Source organism: Triturus cristatus, chromosome 3_1, assembly GCF_964204655.1.
Source record: "Triturus cristatus chromosome 3_1, aTriCri1.1, whole genome shotgun sequence".
In the NCBI taxonomy this organism is placed as follows: Eukaryota; Metazoa; Chordata; class Amphibia; order Caudata; family Salamandridae; genus Triturus; species Triturus cristatus.
In genome coordinates, this window is record NC_140583.1 from 895,306,865 (window position 1) to 895,330,103 (window position 23,239).

At 43.9% G+C, this 23,239-nt stretch overlaps 1 protein-coding gene across 2 annotated transcripts in view; it reads left to right on the forward strand.

Moving 5' to 3' along the window:
* The window catches only part of COBLL1 (cordon-bleu WH2 repeat protein like 1), a 702,447-nt gene that overhangs the window by 355,790 nt on the left and 323,418 nt on the right, over window positions 1–23,239 (forward strand). The window lies entirely within an intron of this gene.

Consider the following 23,239-nt stretch of genomic DNA (forward strand, 5'->3'; position numbering starts at 1 on the left):
CCCTTTCCAAGGCTGGCTCTCTGACCTCAATGCCCTGAACTGCTCGCTCTCCTTACCTAACTCAGCAAAATCTCTTGACTTCAATATCAACAATAAACTCTTTCTTAACAACCACATTTAGAATGCGACAAAAGGAGCTCTCTGTACCCTCCGGCATCTAAAAAACTCAAACCCTTCATTCCTTCTGACGACTTTAAATGGGTTGTCCAATCCCTAGTCCTCTCCAAAATAGACTATGGTAATGCTTTCCTCACTGGAATCCCCAAAACACACCTTGCTCCCCTCAGATCTGTGCTTAACTCTGCTCCCAGGTTAATCACCGACTGCAAACGTTTCGACCACATCTCCCCAGCCCTCAAGGCCCTAAACTGGCTACCCGTTGAGGGAAGATCAGCATACAAGACTGCTTGCATTACACACAAAGTCCTGCACCAACAAACCCCACTATATCTCTCTGATAAACTTGAAAAAGTGGGCTGCGCCCGGCAGACGAGAAGCTCTAATGCTCTTCTTCTCTTCCCCCCCCTATCATATAGGAGCTCCACACAATCCCGTTCCTTCTCGGGAGAAGCCCCGAACATCTGGAATGCCCTACCCAGAGACCTGCGCTGCAACCCCTCATACCACAGCTTTAAAAAAGACCTCAAATCCCACCTTCTCTGCAAATACTGGGGTCCGTAATCGCTGCATTCTACCCTTTATTTATCCCCCGGTATTCATTCCCCCCTGACAGTCTTTTTCTGTCCGACTCTTCTCCCCTCTCTCTCCTTCCTTGACTTTTTTTCTCCACTCTAATGCTACCCTCCCTCAATTTAACACTTACCTCTAGCTCCTCCTCAATTCTCCCCCCAAACTTGTTGCTCCCTTCTCCTCTCTATTGCTCCCTTCCACCCTATTTCACTCGATTCTTTTTCGCTTCCTCCAATAACGGATCCGATCTCTCCCTCTCCCCCTTTCCTAATTTGAGCAGTGCTGCATGTTTCGGACAATGTACATTTGATCTGCCCTATGCCATTTAACTGCATAATCTAAAGCCTTGTCCCGGGTAAACTACCCTTCTTTAGCTCCCTTGCCTTTTTTTATTGTTTCTGTGTTAAATGTCTGCAGTGACATTTTTGTTTTACTCATGGCCATATCTGTTAGTCTATTTTGCTTATTTAAGAAGTGTTTTTGTTAAATGTGCAATGTCTGTATACTTTCTTCGATCCAGCTGAATCTACTGTACCGACTTGAATCTTAATGCTCATGTAAAGCGATCTGCTACCCCAGGGTATTGAAGCGCTATAAAAAAAAATTCAAATAAATAAATAAATGTAGTTATCTTTAAAATCTGGCATGGATCTGGCCCTCTAGGACCAACTTTGGGGAATCTTGATCCAGATGATTACTAGATATCTGAGGGAGCTAACCTTAAAGGCCTTGGTTAATTGTAAATGTCCTACATGGCTGGACTATAGAGGTTACAATGAAGCCTGGTAGAAGGGTATGGCAAAACTTAACCGTCTTCAGAGGGCTAGGGTGAGCCACCAGCTCCTGTCAATCTATCTTTGGGCTTGGCAGTCACTGTGGTCTTATGACAAATGAGCATGTAGGGCAGGTCTCTGACCTGGGTTTGCAAAATTGCCATAGGCCTTATGGGCTATGGAAATATGGGATGAGATGTTATAACAGGCTTGGAGTGAAAACGTGCAGTCAGCAAGATCTGCTTTAAGCTGGAACAGAAGATTAGGTTGAGCCACAGGGAGAGGCATATGTAAAGTCAAAGGGGGCAGTCAATTGCAGGATGTCAGTAATCGGTGTCGTGAATACAGCTTGAAATGTGACCAGGTAGAGACGGAGCGGTGTACATATTAAGACTTGATATCTGGTGTAGGAGCTTCATTGATAGGATACCGTGAGTATATCAGGGCCTTGGGTGGCAGAATTTGGGCATAGTTACTTTTTATTTCACACATTTTTATAGTGCATGGTCACTCATGGTATAGATGCGCTTTACAAATAAACAGTAATGTGACACATGCACTTACATAGAACTAGAACATACACTTTACAGAGAAACTGTAAGTACAACCAGATTAACATAACACAATAAGGAGTAGAGGAAGAGGGAGGGCGCGGATTACGGGGAAAGGGATTAAAAAGGAGGGCAGATAAGAAAATCTAGAGAGGGAATTTAAGACCGGTTGAAGGGGAAGGGGCAGAAAGGGTGAATATAAAATGTCCTAGCTCTCGTGAAGGAAAGTTTCAATTCTATTAAGGACAAGGAGATGAGGATTATGCTCATCTCTTCCATTTATGTCTGCTCAGCAGCCTTAAACAATACATTTTTAGAGGAAAGACTACATACCCCATGAGCCTTTGCAATGATAACAAACAACCATAGAGTCAGTCCAATATAAACAACATCAAGGAACAACGCATCATTCTGCTTTTCTGTCAATAATCTTGCTTCTGATCCGATCCGGTAGAAAAACCAAAGATAAACACCTTAAGTCCTAAAGCGACATAACATATGTTATCTCCCAGAATCTACTCTGAGAACCAACAATAATCTCATTGAAGAATCAATTACTCCATTGACAAGCAAGTCATCAGTTCACAATGATATTTTAACTCCTTGAATACTTATCCAACTTGAAGGCTTCAGAGTATAATGGGAGGGTAAGAAAAAATATCATCACAATTGGGAGGGATAATCCACACCTCCACGTCCTTAATAGAATTGAAACTTTCCTTCACGAGAGCTAGGAAATGTTCTCTTGTATGTCAAGACCGGAGGCTCAGATTATGCTTGTTCAAAGTTGGTCGACAACCAGAGAAGCCATGGTGTGATAGGCTTTAGGTAAAATGCCTTAAATGTGGAGTCCGAAGACCAATCCGCTGCTTTGAGGATGTCCTCGAGACGGCTCTCTAGGGAGAAAACTTTTCAGGCCATAGCTCCCTTGGTGAAATGTGCTCGTAAGGTCGCAGTATCAATACCTGCTTCCTGAAGCACCCATCTAACCCTACGGGCAATAGTTAGCGCTGGTACTGGCTTGAAAGGCTTCTTGAGAGAGGGAAAAGGTTGTGACACCCCTGGGGGTCTATATTCTATAGTAATGGATTCATACGCACTGAGGCACAATTTTGGATGACCTGAAAAGGCTGGGTAATGCACCACCCTGATGTTAGATTTGATGCGTTGAGCAGTCGTGAACAACACCCCTTCCGGTGTGAACGTACGTGAAGTGACTTCCAGAGCACGGACATCTGAAACTCGTTTACTCGAGATGAGGCATAGTTTCACTGCTAACTTACCTGTTAACTCCTTACGGGAAAGACAAGTATTATCTTGCCATGATTGTAGAAGTATTAGAACCACATTAACGTCCCACAGGGAAGAGTACTTCGGCTGAGGAGGAAAGGACAAGTGGATACCTTTTAGCAGTCTACAAACCAATGGATGTTTCCCCACCAGAACCTCATGTATGGGAACGTGACCGGCCAAAATGCAGATCTGCTCGCATTAACCGTGCGGTCAACCAAACCTTTGCCTACTAGTTCCGACAAATAGTTGACCACCTGCACTACATCTGATCTCACGGGATCCAGATCTCATCGCAAACACTACTTTGACCGTAGAATCTGCCCAGGCTCTCCTGATAAGGGACAAAGCTCTTGCCAAAGGCCCGGGATCTATCAACGTCCCCTGTAATCTTCTAACCCATGAGTCGGAAAGTCCCTTCCAGAACTAGTGGGTGCAAGTTACTGTGTGAGTCAGTCAGCAGATGGGATGTCAGGGGAAGTTGGATTGGAAAATCCATGGCAAGTTCGAGAAGAACTGGATACCAAACTTAAGATTTCCAGAGTGGCGTCATCAAGATCACTTCTGCCTTCTGCCATCGGACCAATGCCATGAGTCTGTTTATCATTTAGGATGGGAGAAACGCATACCCCCGACACTGACTCCAATCTTGCAGGAAGGCATCCGTCACTTCCGCAGAGTGATTCGGCCGCCAGCAGAAAAATCAAGAAATCTGGTAATTGAGGCGTGATACAAAAATATCCACTTGACATGGACCCCATTGAACTACCAGGCTCTGAAATAACGAGGGGTCCAGCTTCCGGGAACTGTAGTCCTGAAGATGTCTTGAATGCCTGTCCGCCATCTGATTGAATTTCGATGGCAAATATTCCCCTGTGACTAACAGTTTGTGAAACAGTCAATTGTTCTAAAAAACCCTGGCCAAGTCTGCCAATAAACTGGATCTCGCGCCCCCCCAACTGGTTGATATATCTCACTGTGGAGATATTGTCCATCTTCATTAAGATGGCGCAGGATACCTTGTTGGCCGCCAGGCTCCGATTCAAGAAGGACCTGGCTAAGAGTTCCAGGCAACTGATGTGTAGAGACTCCTCTTGCATGGACCCGTGACCGACAGCATTAATATCGCCACAACGGGTGCCCCAACCTCTCTACTGGCATCTGATTTGATCACCAGATCCAGGGCTGACCCAAAGATGGCCTTCCTGTTCCAGGCCTGCATATGCTTGTGCCACCAGTAAACCTCTGTGCGTGCTTCTCGGGAAAGAGAGATCTCCTGTGTGTATGTCAGGCCCCGTCATAGATGCTGCGTCTTCAGGCGCTGTAAAACCTAGTAGTGAAGTGAGACTGGAAAAATTTACTGGACCGAGGACAACAAGAGTCCCATGATTCAGGCTAAGTGGCGTAAGGAAAATATCTCTCTCGCCAGAGTTCATCGCAATTCCCTGCAAATCAAACGTATCTTGTGTGTGGTAACCTGAGGCATTGATGTAACATGTCGATCTCGAATCCCAGGAAAGTAATTTGTTGTGCTGGAACGAATTCTGACTTTTAATCGTTCAGAATGAAACCTAGATCCTGCAGTTGGACTTGAGTCATCCAGAGATGTGAGAGTAAAATCGACTTCCCCTGGTGCATCAGGAGGATGTCGTCCAGGTACATTATGAGATGTATGCCTAGCGCCCGGAACCATTCCATGACTGGCCTCAACACCTTGGTGAAGCACCAAGGCGCTGAAGACAGACCGAACAGTAGGCAGGGGAATTTGTATATCTGATCCTCCCACTAAAACTGTGAAAAACGCCTGTGGGACAAAAATATCGGGACTGTCAGGTAGGCGTCATTTAGGCTAAGCCGCACCATCCAGTCATTGGGTAAGAAAATGTCCTGAGAAGGTGAATACTTTCCATTTTGAAATGGCGATATACCACCTATCAATTGAAATCTCATAGAAGGATCACTGGTCTGAACCCCTTGTCCTTCTTTTCGACCACAAAGATATTATTCAAGAAGCCCCTGGTGTGAAGGACTGAATGAACAATGGCCTCTTTATGTAGAAGTTCGGCACTTCTCTCTTTACCACCTGTATCCCTTCCTGTGAGAAGACTAAAGAACGGGGTCGGGAAAGTTGACGTAGTGTCCAGTGGAATTTATAATGAAAAGTGGTAACTGTTTGTAGCACCCATGCATCCTTTGCAGTGATTCAGCCACAAGTAGGTGTCCATTACAGTCTTTCACCCACCCCTGGTAGGGAAAAAGGAATATTCGTTATTCCTTACCGACAGTTTCACCCAGTGTGCTTTTGGCTCTACGGAAGTTCCCCTTTCTGCTGCGTTCTCTGCCACGACCTCTCGAGGGGTAGAGGCCTCTGAATTTTTTGTGATCTTGCCACTGCATGGAACACTTCTTCTGGTGCTTATGGGGGTTGGAGTTGTATGAGCAGCAGGAGGAGTGCCCTAACCCTCTGGACCCCCAAAAATACACGAGCTTAAGACCTTTTTAATGGATTGCTGGACATTGCCCAGAGACAAGAAGGTGTTCACAAAACGGGACAGCTCCTTTATGAATGGCTCACCAAAGAGACCTCCATTTACCACGGGTCCAGCCTCAGTGGTACCCAATTCACCTAGTCTGGGCTCTATTTTCATCAACAAAGAGCGCCTACGCTCTGTTGATAATGAGCAGTTCGCATTCTTAAGAAAACAGAGGGCCCTTTGCACCCATCCCGATAGGATTGTGGGATCAATCATGTGGCCTGTCTCCCTGGCATCTTCCGCCGTATCCATAATTTTGGTCAGCGGCCCCAGCACATCCAAGACTTTGCCTTGGCAGGACCGGCAGGAGCCATCCAAACCCTTCTTAAGGTCCTTAATGAATTTAGTGATGAACGTCACCCTTCTGGCATCAATCTCCGGGGTACTTGTCACTTTATTTGCCAGAGATGGTCGGGGGGCACTCCACTTTCAGGCGACCGCGGACCTCCTGGTACATAGGCTCCCTGATACGACTGGCCACATAGCGTGTCACAGTGGATGCTGGTATCCAATCTGCCGAGCAGGGATGATATATATATCTTCCGTGTTGAGCATACCCAATATATCAGCTGAGTTTTTTGGTGCCACCTTACGGTGCTCTGCAGTGTGCACGGACGGAGCGCCTCGTAAGAGGAACCGTCCCGTGAGGAGAGTCAGGCGTGTACCCGGCCGCACGGCTACCGCGACCGCCCTCAACAGGAATCCTTTCTCTGTCCCCACGCTACACCACACATCGTTCGCATTCAGCAGGCGTTCCTCACAGTGTCTAACAGAGCCGAACAAAGCCGCCGCTTTCACTCCCCATGGAGACAGTCTGTAAACGCGAAGGTGACACCGTGTAGACAAGTGAAAATTAAATACCAGTACACACAAAACCTCAAATACAGCGCTATCGCCGATATGCACAATGAAAACTATTATGGGAAAGCAACAAAGAAAGAGCAAGTGTTGTTCCTAGATGTTGTTTATATGGGACTGCCTCTATGGTTGTTTATCATTGCAAAGACTCATGGGATTTGTAGTCTTTTCTCTAAAAATGTGTTTTTTAAGGCTGCTGAGTGGAGAAAAATGAAAGAGATAAGCATAATCTGATCCTTTGGTCCTGACATGGATATGGGGGGAGAGAGGTGAGGAGGGATGAAGAAGTGACTACAAGCGAGAGAGTGGAGACAGGAGAATGCGGTTAACTTGATAAGCAGATCAAATAGAGAGGTATGGAACTGCTAGGGATGCAGGCATTATTGGGCCAGGTATAGCCTGAACAGGAGAGTCTTTAATAGTTGTTGGAATGTTAGTAAAGCTTGGACTGTTCTGATTCATTGGTCAAGGAGTTCCAGAAGTAAGAGACTGCTCCAGAAAATGAAGGATGTAGAGTGTGAGAGGTTCTAAATAGTGGTGTTTCCCAGAGATGTTTTCTCTACTTCTCAGGTTCCTCGAACCACCAGAAGTCTTGAGAAGGCTGGTCAAGCAGGACGGGGATTTTGTGTGGATTGCTCTGATTGGTCAGTGGCCATGATAGTACGACAGAGGACTTGTCTACAGAGAAGGTGTGAAGCATATTTGAGGAATTCAAGGATACAATCTGTAGCAGTACTACTCAAAGCAGAAGGTCGGCCAGTCTTCATTTGCACCGGATCTGAAATCAGATGGCTGTGTCATTTAAGCAGGGGCGGCTCCTTCATTGAGCGGAGGAGTGTCGCCCCCCCAAGCCCCATAGCTGAAAAATAAAATGATAATAAAGTTTATTTATTACCATTTTATTTTTCAGCAACCCGTTCCGAACTACGTGTCAGGACGGGGCAGGGCCAGTGCTGCCAATGGCAGCAGCAGGGAGTTGTGCGCGTTCATTTCATTTTACTTTATTTCGGTCATAGACCATAAAAGCAATAAGCATAAAATATCCAATACGAATAAATTGCTTCAAATCAAGTCTAGAAACTGTGCATTAGGATAAATAAAATCACAGGCGTAACAATGATAGTAACACTAGTCAGATCTATAAAATCACACAGCTAATTTCTGAACATACAGCTTTAAAATGTGCATTTCTCTTTGGTTGGCCGTAAGACGTGCATTTTAAAGTTCTCTAACCTAGCTGTCTTAGACAGCTGGGTTAGAGAAAACGCACGCCTCCAGTGCTCTTAGGAGCGCTTGGAGAGCCTGCTCTATTCAATCCCGGTGCTGCTTTCATGCTTTGAGAGCAGCGCCAGGATTGGATAGTGCAGTTTGCTGCAGCAGGAGCTTCCTGGAAGACACAAGAGGGAGGAGGACGCTGCGCTGCGAAGGTAAGTGAATTATTTTTTTTATTTTTGTGTGCAACTGCTCCCCTCCTCCTCCACCACCACCCACGGTACAAGCCAGCCTTTACTGCATTCAGCGAGGCTGACTGGAGCCTGTTAGGGCACTTCCTAGACCTCTTTCATTCGTGCCGACCCAAGGGTGCAGTATCAAAATAGCAGAGCGAGACAAAGAACTAATTTGCATGCTGTAATCTGTACATCTGTAATATCCGTTAAACCACCTGCAACTTCCCAGTGGTTCCCATTCCATCATATCCTTAGACCTAATCTTGCTTGAATTTATATTTTCCTACTATTTTTGAGATTATTGAGAGCTGTGGGCACAATGGTGGTCGCAGTTAATGTAAAGAGATTTCAGATTAAGGGGTGCAACATGAAAACTACTGTGAAGGTTGAAGTGAGCAGAAAGACGTAGAAGATTTAAAAAAGTAACACTTAATTTCGTTTTGATTAGCGATATCCGACTCTTAACATTTTAGCAGGTATAGATACAGTCATATTTGCAAGGAAAATAAAAAAAGAGCCAGCCACCAATACAGGCAAATTAGCATGATTCGGAATACTGATAACGAGACACATAGTAAATAAAAAGTTGTGTAAATTGTGTCCACATAGCAAAAACACTGTAGTATTGTTTCTATATCTGTTTTAAAACGGTGTTTATATTCGAAATTATCATGTGGATTCCAAGCGTGTTCAGCTAGAGTGGAACATCCAAAGGGAACTCTTTCAATATGTGAACCACGAGATTCCTTCCATGCAAGTGTACTTGGTACCTTGCACTCCCAGACACTTGAAGCATCCGTTTTGTGTCTGTTAAACAGCAGGCAGGCTGCTGTGCTGTGGAGTAACGAATCCCATATGCCGTTTATTGCTGAAGAATTACACACTTTTCTGGAACTAGATTTAGACTAGAATATCCAGAGAAAACTCTCTGAGTATGTGGTGAGACTGTCGCGTTAATAGTTAGTTAAATTGTGTTTTTTGTTCTTGCCAGCAAGACTAATACAAACATTTCAAAGTGCAGAACGGAAACAACTAAAATTGTGTTCTAAGGCCTCAGCCCTGCCTTTAAATGTACATTTTTAGCATTTGATATCTTGTATCCTTTGCTCCTAACTATTTTTCGTGTGCTGAAGACATGTAATGATAGTTTTATTAATGTTTGTTTGCAAGATATGTTAACTAATATTTCCCTGATCTCTTTGTACAATAGATTTCTGTTAGCACAAATATTTTTGTAATCTTTTAACTGATTATATATGTTAGGTTTCAACTAATAGCCAGAACTTATGGTTAACATAGCACATTTTTTGTAATATGAACTGTTCACAAATCCCTGCTACGGATCATCTCAAAGTTTGTACTATTCTTTTTAGAGGATTTGTTCCTGTCTAGTCAGAGTGGGGATGCTTGAAAATGGAGAAGCATTTCCTGCTCCTGCCAGGCTTCCTGTTTTACTGGATTTGTCCTTCCCATGCGAGGGTAATCTTGCCCCAACTTCCTCCAAGCCAGATTCCACATCCCATCCTTGTAGTTAGGAGTTGGTCAGAGTTGGCACCCTTATCTACTAGTCTCTAATGTCCTCTCTTCCTCTCCAGTGCAGAGTGAAGGCAAGTCCTTCATAGTTTTTCCCAGCATACAAGGCTCTGAGGTTACCTCTTCACATGTAGAGAGCACTGCAATTTTCATAACCAGGATTCACTTTGAATGATTTGTACAACTGCCCGTGCAGCTAGCAACCACTGAAATGGAAATTAGAGCTAGTTATGACTTCGCTCTGCCCAGCCTCTCCGGACTAAAATATAGAAAGCCTACTACAGAGAGAAAAAAACAGAACAAATAACGATTGTTTTCTGTTCGCAGTAAATATGAGTTAAAGAATGTAACGTGTGCTAATTCATTCAATACTTGAGATGTAAAATTGTCCCTCATGCATTGCAATACAATCTCTCCATAGAAGAAGGATTGATACGCCTAAATAGACAATAGAATGAGTTAAGAACGAATTGCTCCTCTTGCCGAAGCCTGAATTCACTCTACACAAATCTTAAAGTATTGGTAACAGCATGTTGTGAAGCTGCACTGTAAAGCCAGAGAAAAACTCATCTGGAAGTACAGAAACATTGGAGCAGCTACAGGACTGAAGGTGACTGCATGTCCTTTTGGCCCCAGTGGTGTTCTCTAATGAAGCCTCTCAAATGATATCCCTGAGCAGCTTAGATGTCAAATTAACAGTAGGTAACAAGATTGGACTCCCTCCTTAGTGGTGCAAGTTAAAGCCCTCACCGATAAAGTTTGGTGAAAGAGTATGGTCATCACCTCATTCCATGTCATAATGGACACTTTCTCCACATAGGCTTTTCACCTTCAAATAACTGCAAGCAGGTGTATGAATCTGAATCCAATAGGATCATAAAGCACAAGTTAAAAAATTACTAGAAATGTAGTCACGGAAACCCTACAAGGTAGGAATTGGTCTCTTGTGATACGTGAAAATCCTGTTCGAGACCACCCTTGGGAGCATCTGCCAAACCACTGTAGCCGCAAAAGAAAAATGTTGGCTACACCTAACTCAACAGTAAGCGTATGCTGAGGATCTCCACTGACCAGCCCTCTCTTCCCCACTCACTTATTACCTTTTTGGAATATAAGCGAATTGCACAGTTACAGAGGGAGCTTTGTAGGCCACTGTGGCCATCTTTGATTTCATCTTATTAAGGTGACATGATTACTAACAACTTGCAGGCGGCGTACAGGATAGCTAGTTTCGCATTCTGCTGATATGACATCATGAAAACATTATAGATCAAGAGGTGGAGAACAGACCCATTAATAATCATATAAGATCTTTAATGCTGGCAGTAGTTTTTATTACAATTAATATCCTCTGTCCACAGATGTAGTGCTGCTTTTTGGTTACACCCATATTGTATTTTGTATAGTGTAAAACCTACAGGACACAAGTCCTAAAAAAAGAATTGGAGGGACCAGTGCTTAATGTGTCAAATAATAATGACCTTGGGTTTCTGACTGAAACTTGGCTGAAGCCTCATTCTGTCCCCTCCATTACTCTCGCCCTACCTGAGGGTTATAGGCTTGTTCGCCTGGATAGACAATCCAAGATGGGGGGGGGGGGGTCGCCATAGTTCATAGAGACAGTATTAAGGTCACTATATTAGAGCAACAAAGCGACCGGACTATGGAAGTTATGGTCTTTCGTATAGACCTCACGCCCCAAATAAGTTGGAAGGGGGCTCTTGTCTACCGACCTCCTGGCCCTCTAACCGAATTTTCTCTACAACTTATTGAATTAATCGCTCCTCACGTGATCGCGAGCAGCAATTTTTTATTGCTGGGCGATTTCAATATACATAGTGAATGTGCTTCCAACGTCGATGCCATGACACTCTTGGTGGACTTAGCTACATTAGGGTTATTTAAACTCAATGAGGGCCCTACACATACAGCTGGCCATACATTGGATATTATTTTCTCCAATTCCTCCAATGTTTTTTGTGAATCTCCACAGGTATTACCTTGGTCTGATCACGCGTCAATTGAATTCCTCATTCGTGCCCCTAGGAAGACAAGTAGCTCTAGTCATGTCACCCACCATTGTCGTCGCCAATGGAAGGGAGTTACCCCGGAGGGCTTCCAAACGTTCTTTGTAGAACCATGGGTCTTAGACTCAAGTAATATAGAAGACATCATCACTACATATAATTTGGCTGTTTCAAGTGCTATCGACCAGTTGGCACCTTTGAAATCTTTTTCTACTATTCCTAAACGGCCCAGCATGCTTGGTATTCTCCCCAGTTACGTGTATTGAAGCGTCTTTGTAGGAAACATGGGAAACAGTGGGGCCGCACTCATGATGAAAGTGACAGAGATCGGTTTTATGCCTTCCTGGCCAATTATCATAGGGAAATTAGGGCAGCACGCAAAGCCCACATAGTATTACAATTGGACCAGGCACACAATGACCCTAAAGTGCTTTTCCGTATCCTTCAAACTTTTCTAATCCTATAGCCTGTGAGAGCCTAGTAGCCCCCACGCAAAAATTGTGCAACGACATCGGAACCTTCTTCACACAGAAAATAGAGCTCATCTACGATAAAATAGTTTCATCAGGGAATCATTCTTTAGTCACTCCACCACCTGAGACACCCATACAGATAGTTACTCAACTATTGGAGAGTTTTCCTCCGGTTACACAGGTAGAGGTAGAGTCATTGATTTGCACCATTAAATCAGGATCCCCCCAGGACATTATCCCGGCTAAGATTATTTCCTCTCTTGCTGGCTCTTTGTCCCCTTCCATTACGCATCTCCTCGATCTCTCCTTAAGAGAGGGTTATGTTCCTTTAGAATGGAAAGCTGCACAGGTTATGCCCATTCGTAAGAACACCAAGGTTCCGCTGACTGAGTTTTCCAATCTCCGTCCTATCTCTCTCCTCCCTTTCCTGAGCAAGCTTTTAGAGAAGCATATAAATACACATCTTTCCAACTATGTTGAACGGACGGGTAGTCTTGACCCTTCTCAGTCGGGTTTTCGACCTAACCACAGCACAGAATCAGCCCTGCTAGTGGTCACCGTTAACATCAGGATGACTCTAGATAAGGGTCATTCAACTATCTTGGTGCTGTTGGATCTCTCCGCCGCATTCGACACAATATCCCATCAAATATTGCTCAGGAGGTTGGAGGAGATTGGACTTAGAGATTTGGCCCTTCAGTGGATGACGAGTTTCCTCTCTTTTCGTTCGCAGGCTGTCACTCTTGGGCCGTATCGTTCAGCACTCACAGAACGGACCAAGGGCGTACCACAGGGTTCTTGTTTGAGCCCGACTTTGTTTAATATCTATGTGGCCCCCTTGGCCAATCTGTTAAGGAGTTGTGGGTTTATCCCCATCTCCTATGCTGACGATACTCAGGTGCTCTTTCCTTTTGCAGAGTTCACTCCATCAGTGCAGGAAATCTTCTCCTCGGGAATGAGAACTATTTCTCAATGGATGAGGAGCAATTTCCTTCAGTGTAATGTTGGAGGGACGGAGATTCTGCTTTTCGGGGAAGCCCAGCTACTGTGGACCCCCAGCTGGTGGCCAACAGACTTTGGTTCCCCTCCCTCTCCGAAGACCTGTGTTAAAAATCTGGGCGTCCGTATTGAACAGTCCCTCACAATGAAGGAACACGCCGCTCAGACAGCTGGCCTCTGTTTCCAAGTGCTGGGCCTGTTGCGCCGCATCCTCCCGCTGCTTCCTGACTCGACCCGGAAAACATTGACACAGGCTCTTGTTTTAAGCCGCTTGGATTACTGCAACGGTCTGCTGGCCTCTACTAATGAGGCCGCTTTTGACAGATTGCAGGTTGTCCAGAACACTGCGGCACGCCTGATTGTCAACGCCCCTCCAAGGACTGCTTCCCGTCCTTTGCTTTATAAGCTACATTGGCTCCCTATACGGGAGCATGTGAAGTTCAAGGTTTGTTGTATTGTACACAAGGCTTTGGTCAATTATGGCCCCACTTACCTCGTGGACAAATTCACTCTTTATAAGCCCCGGAGGTCCCTCCGCTCTGAATCTAAATTCCTACTTGAGGCTCCGAGAATTAAAAGGGCCCGCCTGGGGGGGGAAGTCCCTTTCTTACCTGGGCCCTCGTCATTGGAATTCTCTCCCTCTACAGCTGAGGCAGTGTACGGACCATCTTCTCTTTAGGAAGCAGCTTAAGACTTTTCTTTTTAAGTTTCTAGTCTATAATGGACTACTGTCTCAAACGCCCGTCCAAGCGCAGAGATACCCCTTCGGGGGTCGATTCTGGTGCTTAATAAATTAAATAAACATGTATAGTTGCTCAAATTTTTTCTTAAGAGGCCACACTCACTTTCCCCGGCTCCACCAATTTCCTCCAATAGCTCCACCCACGTTCACAACTGGCACAGCTGAACACCAGGTGTAATTCTGGATCTGAATTTCTCTAAGCGAGCCTTTCTAAACTAAAGTTTTGAGAGGAGGTTCTACCCTGATTAAATTTTGGGGGGATATTCAAGCAAAAAGAGCATTTATTGCACAATTTTGGCAAAAAGGTAGTTTAGTGAAATAAAACACTTGTCTAGGATCACATGATTTGGGCAAGCAGGGTAGCTATGTTTGACCTAGGGTTCTCAAGTTTCGTACGGTGCCATTAAACCAAAATGATTAGTTGACTATCTTTTTCTGACATCATGTCTTAATGATTTTTCCTTAGTTCATATCGAATGAAATTAGAGCAGAGTTGACAAGCAGAATCCATATTTTATTTCTGGCAGTTTTACATGGTGCGATCCAGGACTGAGGGCAGACAAGCAATCCTCAACACCTGAGACTACATTATACTTGTTTTCATGCAAAGGGAGATTTGTCGGATTCCCGACGTGCTGAGCCCAGTGATCCAAACTGGGTTCCCTGTGTTTTATGGTGGGCAGCTGCAGTCTCTAGGCCACATGATCACCTCTCTTGAAAGCTCACCGTGCTTTGTGTGGTCATGTGACTCGAGCCTTGAATAACCTAAAAAAATAAAATGCACAATTTAAGCGGAAAAAGTACTCGGACCGCTTTGCCTTAATAAACGTTTAGTGAAAGTTTAATTTATTTGGAAATCCATCTGTTGTGTCTCACGCAGAGTTTTACATTTTAAACAAAAATGTAATCTGCAGAGACAGTGTAGCAACTATGTGGCAGTCATATGCAAATGTACTTTCCTTCCATTGGCTAACCTCCTTGAGCCCATTTAAATCAAAAAGCGCATCCATTTCATTCTGGATGGTGGGTGCCGTTTTTAAAAGCTTTTATTTGCTTCTGGTTCTCATCACCCCCCTCAGACCGACTTTTCACTTCAATAGAGTCAAAAGTAACTGGTACATTAGAAACGGCCTTCTCATATAAATGTATTCTGTTCCTTTTAGATATTTATTCTAATAAATGTGGTCTTGTACCCTTGCAAAAATGATTCCCCCACGTAAGGTCAGCAGACAATGTGAATTGGTAACTGGTGCGAATAAAAGAAAACACTACAAAAATGCACACAATCCTTTTTTTTTTTCAAGGCCAAGGTAAAAGCACACGCATGCACACGACACACATATCCACCCCACCCCCCTTCTCCTAGCGCCAACAATGATTTGCTCCACTCACCTGATCCGTGAGGGATGATTCCTGGTCACAGTGGGTCACCGTTGTGCAGAGCAGATTGGTGCTCCAATTAACTTGTGCAGGCCAGGCGGGTGTATACGGCTCAAAATGCCCTGCTGTGCCTGCTGCCCAGCTGCTGTCAGTAATGCTGTCCTGCTCTTTCAGCACAGCAATTAGAGTGCAGGCAGATTTTAGATCTCGCAGACCTGCGTTGCAGCGCGCATGCGCTGCTCGCTCTGCAAGGTTTCTTGTAATCGAGCAGATTTCAGAAGGGTGCTTTAAGCCCCGCCCCTTCTTCCCATTGGCTTGCATCATAGTTCATGCTAAACGCTGGCTTTCTATTGTGAATGAGGCTTCTTAGTCCCTCCTTGTTACCGCCCTGTCTCCTATTGGGACGGCCCATCCGGGCTGGATCTTTTACTTCTGCCGTTACACGGTCTTCTTCATTACTCGGTGTAGGCACTTTTTTTTCCATTAAAGTAAAAGCACGATGTGTCACATTGTGTCTTTCCCATTAAAGAAGGATTAGTTCATTTCTTGCTCCACGTCTCCACGACTCTCTACAGTGACCTCGCGGAACAATTGATGCTCTTAAAATACATGAACTCGCCCAGTCTGGTGTCAGCAGGTTATGACCCGTGTGGAGCACAGAGCGGGCCATCTCTGCCCTCTTTGGATAGCTGGCTTTAGTTTGGGCTTACAGTACCGAGATGAAAGCGCTATCGCCAGACTGACCGACGCGCCAAAAAACAGACCCATCCCACTGTTCACTTTGGGTGCCGCTCGCAATATGTTTTGGGACTATTGTGCCCAAAGTGAAGGGCTGCGTGGGTGGGGGACGCAGCGGGGGAGGCACTATGCTGGGGTAATTAGGCCGCAGTCTGGGGGGACGCAGCAAGTTAGTTTTGTCTTTCGCTTTACAAGACTTGTATTTATGGCTTTATGGGAGCCCGTAGTAAAAAAAAAAACTGCAGCCGAAGGGGACAGGCCGTCCAGAGATCAGTAAAGAAGCCTTTAAAAAGCTTGTGTGAACTATTTCAACTAATAGCAATAACGCCTTGCGTGGCATTTGCCAGGGAGTTTAACAATTGCACGTTTGTGCGTTGTGGTGTCAGTGAAATTCCTTTTTGTATGAGTTCAGGAATACTTTGGCTTTGTTAAATTCGGGTTTGAGCAGCATCCATTTCTATCTCGTTTGTTTCTTTTTTTTGACTAATATTTGATGTATCGAAAAGGGGAAAAAGGGAAAATGGGAGATTTAAAAAAAGTTAAAAAAATGGTGAGAAAGTATTTCGTAATGCAAGACCTATTGCATTGCAAATGCTTGTTAAAGTGTTCAGCACAACTCATGCACACCTGCGTCAGACAATGACTTCAGTTCGTTGGTGGGCCCTGACCACAAGAACGTCAAATGCAGGATTTTAGTTCAGTGCGAGTTGATTAAGGAAAGCACGCTACGCATATTTACTCTGCTCTACGACTTCATGGAAAGATTTGTCTTGAGTTTTCTAGCCTGCCTCAACCCAGCTCAGCCATGAGCTTGCCCTCAGCCATAATTATCCAGTGGAAATAATGCGTGAAAGACAGACATGCACTGCTGACCTCACAAATGTAATGATGATGCACAGTCAACATGCCTGAGCCAGGAAGGCCAGCATGTGATGACATACCAGGCAGACAACAAAGTAGTACAGGTACATCTATTGTTAAAAATTACCGGACCTACCGCCCAGGGGAAAAAATTCTTATAGACCCAGTCCTGTAAAATAAGTGGAAACCGGAAGCCACCTGCACAAATTAAGCACTGGGGGACTAACCAAGTTAGGCAGTATGCAAGTGACTGCATGACTTCACATGTGACATCACAGGAAGTGACCTAACTGTAGGTGACATCACAAGAAGTGACATCAGATATTAAGACCTCACACATATGTTTATCAGGTATATCATGAGTACATTTAAGTGCATTATGAGATTTAACAAATAAAATTTTGCGTCTGAGTTGTGCAAAAAAAATAAAGTGTTGCAATCCCGATTGAAAATCAGTGCCTCAACTAATATATATATATAGGTGTCGCGATGGGGGCCAGTTTTTCCCCCAGCTATGCATGCATGCATATGGGCTGGTGGGAGGAACTGGTCCTTAACAAAGAATACAATATACAAATGACTAACAATGTTGTTAAGTGGGTCAGCTATATAGACGACCAGTTTGTGATTTGGAGAGGCAATATGAATGATTCGGAACTGTTTGTACAAAACCTGAACCGTAACCATTTAAACCTCCATTTCACAGCAGACATCAGTTCGACATCAGTAAATTTCTTAGATGTACAGATATACATAAAAGATGGGCAGGTCTATACTACACTGCATAGAAAACCGACGGCTGGCAATTCGATACTGCTCGCCAGCAGCGCCCACCCAAAGCATCTTATACAAAGTATACCCTTTGGGGAGATGCTGCGGCTCAAACGTATATGCAGTAACCCAAGTGATTTGAAACAAGCTCAGATAGCCAGCAAAAATAGATTTTTGGCAAGGGGGTATTCGCTCAAATGCATTGAGACCGCAATCAAAAAAAGCAATGATTTGAATAGGGAAACCCTCTTTAATACCAAGGAAAGACCAAAACAGATTGATGACACATTCAGATTAATTTTTAGTTTCAGTAAACGGGGAAGATTCATGAAAAATTTGATCAACAGAAATTGGCCAATAGCATTGGGAGATCCGACTATTGGTCATCTACTCCCGAAAAAGGCTGCCATCACATTCAGTAGGGCACCCTCTATGAGGGACTCTTTGGTTAGAAATGACTTAGAGAGCTTAACCCAAGGTACTTGGCTTAGTCAACGTAAGGAATTCTACAGATGTAAATCTTGCAAGGCATGCCAACATGGCATCGATACCACCGCATTCAAAACACCATTTAATCCTGTAGAAATCCCGATTACTAAGCATCTGTCTTGCAAAACGGATCATGCCATTTATGTGCTGGAGTGCCCTAGTGGACTCAGAAATGTGGGTAGTACTATACTACAGGAACACAAGAGGGTGCTCCAGCACATAAGAGCAATTAAGAATCTCGACCAGGCATATCCTGTTGCACGACATTTTGAGGATAGGCATAAGTCAGACTCTACCCTACTGAAGTATTTTATAATTGACAGCATCCCGATCAAAACGAGAGGAGGAGATCGTGTTAGAGCTCTTGGACAGCTGGAGACCAGATACATTTTGAATCTTGATACTAATTATCCAAATGGTCTTAATCAAACAGAAGATCTATATACTTGTCTTTAGAATGCTGCGAGACATTTTACCCATTAAATCATGAAGAGTTTTATACAGGAATATACTGTCATCAAAATAAAGGAAAGACAACAGTACACTGAGGAACATTATGTTCTAATACTGCTCTTTCCCATGCCGTATCCCTTAATATTTTTCTATTTTTATGCACACATAGTTTTAGGTACTCACATTTTAGGATTAAATAACAGTAGTAATTTTAGCACTTAACACTTTACTTATTATGGCACTTTGCACTATCAACATGCATCCAGTGAATTTTGTTGACAAAATAGCCCAATACATTTTAGTAAAACTTCGGACGCACTAGCACTTTGTTCTTTTATGGTGACAGAAAACTGCCAAAGGTATTTAAACCTGGACGTTGTTCCTTTCTTTTTAAGAAAATCAGTGTTATTTATTGTTTTAATCTTGTTTATTATGATCAGATTTTTAAACATAACTGTTTTTTTACGAAAATGGATTTTCTATCATTTTGTTTACAACTTAATGTGTTCTGTAAAAATCTATTTGCTTAATGTTTAGCAACACCATCATGAATGTACAACAATTACTTTCTTTGTACCTCATTATTGGTACCATACATTCATTATTTTACATAGCAAAAAAGTTTTAAGTATTTTGTCTCTGTCCATGTTCAACTATACTGCTTACATATCACTTTAAGAAAATGTTAAAAAACGACATTTAAAGGTATCTCAAGGTGTGCATGCGCGTCATGTGATCAAGATCCCTTGAGGATTGAAACGCATCATGCTGGTGGAGTTATTAGAGCTGAATAAAACATAATAGCTGCATATATATATATATTTTTTTTTTTAAACCCTGCCACAAAGAAATTGACTACAAAGAGAAGTATGATAGTAGATCTGTTCTGCTTAATTAGTTGCTAAGTCTGCATTTTAAAATAATTATGGGGGTTAAGGCATCTGCTGCAGAGGTGCGGAGTGCATCTCAGGGAATAACAATCATGGTGAGATAACTCTGGAGGTTAACGCATTTGTTGGAGAGGTCTGTGTTTTGTGTAGTCTTGGATTAGAAAAGTCGTATAGAAGGCTAATGTCTCTACTGCAGAGCACATCATGTAACATGCAGATGGCAGATTTGTATTTTGTGTAGATTGGTAAGTGGGCTACTGCTTTGAACACAGAAATCCTTTTTAGGTCTCGCCTAGCGTTGCTGTGCACATGCGCAGCCCGCTCGGCGACATTTAATGTGTTTGAGGACTTTCAGTAAAGGGCTTTAATCCCCGCCCCTCTTTTCCATTGGCTGGTGTCACCATTTATGCTAAACGGTGGACAGCCATTGGAAAAGAGCTGTGTGGGTTACCTCCCTTTGGCTTTTTCTGCCGTCCCACTTGGACGGGCTCGCCTGCTTTCCGTTCAAGTCGCAAAGGATTTCTTATCTTTATGGGGCCATGTGTTTAAACACATGGCCCAATAAAGACAAGAGATCGGCTGCATCGCGGTCCTCTTTCACTTTCGGGACCGCGCTTGTCTTCATCTTCAAATGAAGTACTGACTACTTTGCACGTTTGAATTGCCTGAAACACTCCTTTAGATAATATTGTGCCACGACGATTAACACAGCTGCCAAACCAGGTCGAGTGACGACAGAAATTAAAGTTACAGGGCCAATCACAATAGGGAACGTCGTCACAATTCTGACCAATTGCCTGAAGACTGGTAGTGCACTCTATTTACGGAGAGTGAGAAACACCTCAAGTTAAAGGAAGATCCAAAATGATGCAATGAATTCAAAGGGAGGCTTGAAACGCACTGTTTCACGAAACCAAATCGACAGTGGCTGGTGTACTTTGTACAATTACTAAATACGTGGCGGACATCTTTGAATTTTTACATTAGTAGTTCTCCATGTTGGAATCGGTTTGGTACCGCAAGATGCAGAGACCCTGTGTTGACGTTTAATGTTTTACTTGAAGCGTAGACAACTGTCGCCGCTGAGTTTTAGTCTGCGCCTTGCCACTTCCCTTCTCCCTCCGTGGCGACAGGCGCTATTCGTGTAAAGAACAATGGGAGAGCTAGGGAAAAAAAGGGGGGTTGTGTCCGTATCCCCTGGACAGGCGCTAGTCCCCAGATTTGCACCATGCCATGGCGCTCGGTAGTACTGGCGCTGCTGCTCCTGCGGCTCGGTCTGCACTGGTTGCTATGCCTGGGCATTAGGCAGTGTTGGGGTGCCTGGGCTGGACTGCCTATCTCCCCCGCCATTCCATGGCTCCCTGCGTGTTCCCCGTCCTCATACGGATGCTACCTTTTACCCCCCAAGGACGAGTATGGGCGGCGGTACAGCACCTTCCCTCCGGGACTGCGGCACGGGATGCGAGGGCAAGCCCGTGGCATGTTCAGCTTCGGCTATGACAATTATATGCGGCATGGCTTCCCACAGGAAGAGCTCAATCCGGTGCTGTGCGGGGGGCATGGACCTGACACCGAGAACCCCTAAGTATTCGAGGGGCTGAGGGCCTCTGTGAGAACTTACATTTTTTACACAATTATTGTTTTTTTTGGGTGGGGGGGAGAGGGGTTCTAGTGGGGCAGATGTTGGGTGACGACATGCATACAAGGTGTATGCTCATATCGTCCAGGTTACTGTAAAGTTTGTGTCACACCGTTTAAATTTTGGACACCATTCTTGCGACCAAATCGCCAATTAGATTATAGCAGTTTTCATTTAAATCTATATTTTTTATGTGGCTAAGTTAATCCTTGCATGTGTATTGCTGTTACCGACTGTCCTCAACAGTTTTTTATAGGTGCTAGACAGGCAATATCCGAATTATATGGAGCACCAAGTTCACTGTGGCATATATAATTTGAACAACTACGAGGGAGGGATAACGATCTCTTTAAAAAACCATCCGTTATACATTGGAGGGAATCTGTACACCATTCCCAAAACCCCCATCCCACACGAAACACTAGCAATAGCTGCATACACTTTTTTTATTTCCAGGATTGGTTTTGTTCCCAGCTTCTTTATAAAGCTAAAGATGGCCATGATACTTTTTCTAATAGGTGATATCTATTGGAGACCATGCTTTTCCAGGTCTTTTTTCCATCAAATAGGAAATTGTATCCACCACCTCCACCCTGTGTGTCAATATGAACAAGCATTGAAAATGCAATAGGTCTCGCCTTTGGTTTAAGTTAAAGCCATGTGCTTTGCTAATGGTATTGTATAGCAAAGCAAATGGCTTTAACTTAATCAAAGGCGAGACCTATTGCATTTTCAATGCTTGTTTTAGTTGCAGTTCATAAACTGTAATCCTTCTAATATAGCACAGTGAGCTATGAAGGACATGTGACTCCTTCACCTTGTAACCCTCACTGTCTCATGTAACACATCTTGTATATTGATTTACACACTTACACGATTTATTGTCCATGTGTAATGTGTATGTTACGTAAAGCGTTCTGCCATCGTGCATTGGGATGAGTAGTGCTATAAAAGAAATAAAATAGTGCTATTTAAATTTGTTATTTGTGTAATTACTGGGACAGACGGAGACATCTGGCATTCTTACAGTGCATGCACTTATGTACAGAGATTGAACAAGGTCAAAAGCATGCCTCTCTTAAGTACCTGTGAAGAGATAACAAGCTATGTGCTTTTGTTTCCCCTCCATTACATTTGCTTTTAAGTGTGAGGTTCCAGGCCACCTTCCAGTCAGGATACTCGACCACTTCGGCCCATCTGGAGGTGAAAATAAAATAAAAAAATCCCCTTGCTTGCCTATATGTTGCCGCTGCGAAAGGAAAGCAGACAACGTCCAGGCGCTGCTGAACGTCTCCCTGTATCTGAAAATTACACCAGGACAAGTTCAGCTTTTTTGTGTAGGGCCCAAATTTCTGGCACGGTAGACGGCGTCCACTCTGTGTAAATAGTGGGTGGACACCGTGCACCCGCGTGTACCTCCGACTTGTGCCCTGAAAACTTGGATACAGCACTGAACAACAGAGGTTGTGCAGGGGACAATGCAATACCCTTTACATTAATAAACCTTTACATTAATACACATTAATACACCTTTAATTAATTGTACCATGATATTGCAGTTCACATATTTGCAATGCCATTACATGTGTATTTACAATTTTTGACACAGAGAGGTTAAGTAATTTACTGGGAGTCCCACTAATTCACTCACTAGTGTTAAATTAGAATGACGCTATCATCTACTCCCATTTCTGAAATAAAGATCTATTACTCTTACCTCTTCCAGGGAAAAGGGGAAAACATGGCGATATGAACCAGTGGCGTTAATTACCACTGTGCATTACATCCGGGATCCCTTACAGAGGCACTGATCACCCTGGAACCAGCTCTATTGTTGTAGCTCTTTAGTATGCAATTGCAACATCAGCCGCGTGAATGCAGCAGGAGTGAAATGAAATAATTAAATAATCGGAAAGGAAAGTTGTGTAGCAACAACCAATAAAATCATGTTTCCAGATGGCTTCGTGCCACTAGGGACTCCGTTTTCTAGTCCTGTTCTTTTTTTTGTTTTGCAATTTAGTGCATTCTGGGACTTGTAGTCTTTGTTCGTCTGGCCCAACTGAGCCTAAATCGGGGACTTCTTAGAGGAAAGCCCCATGC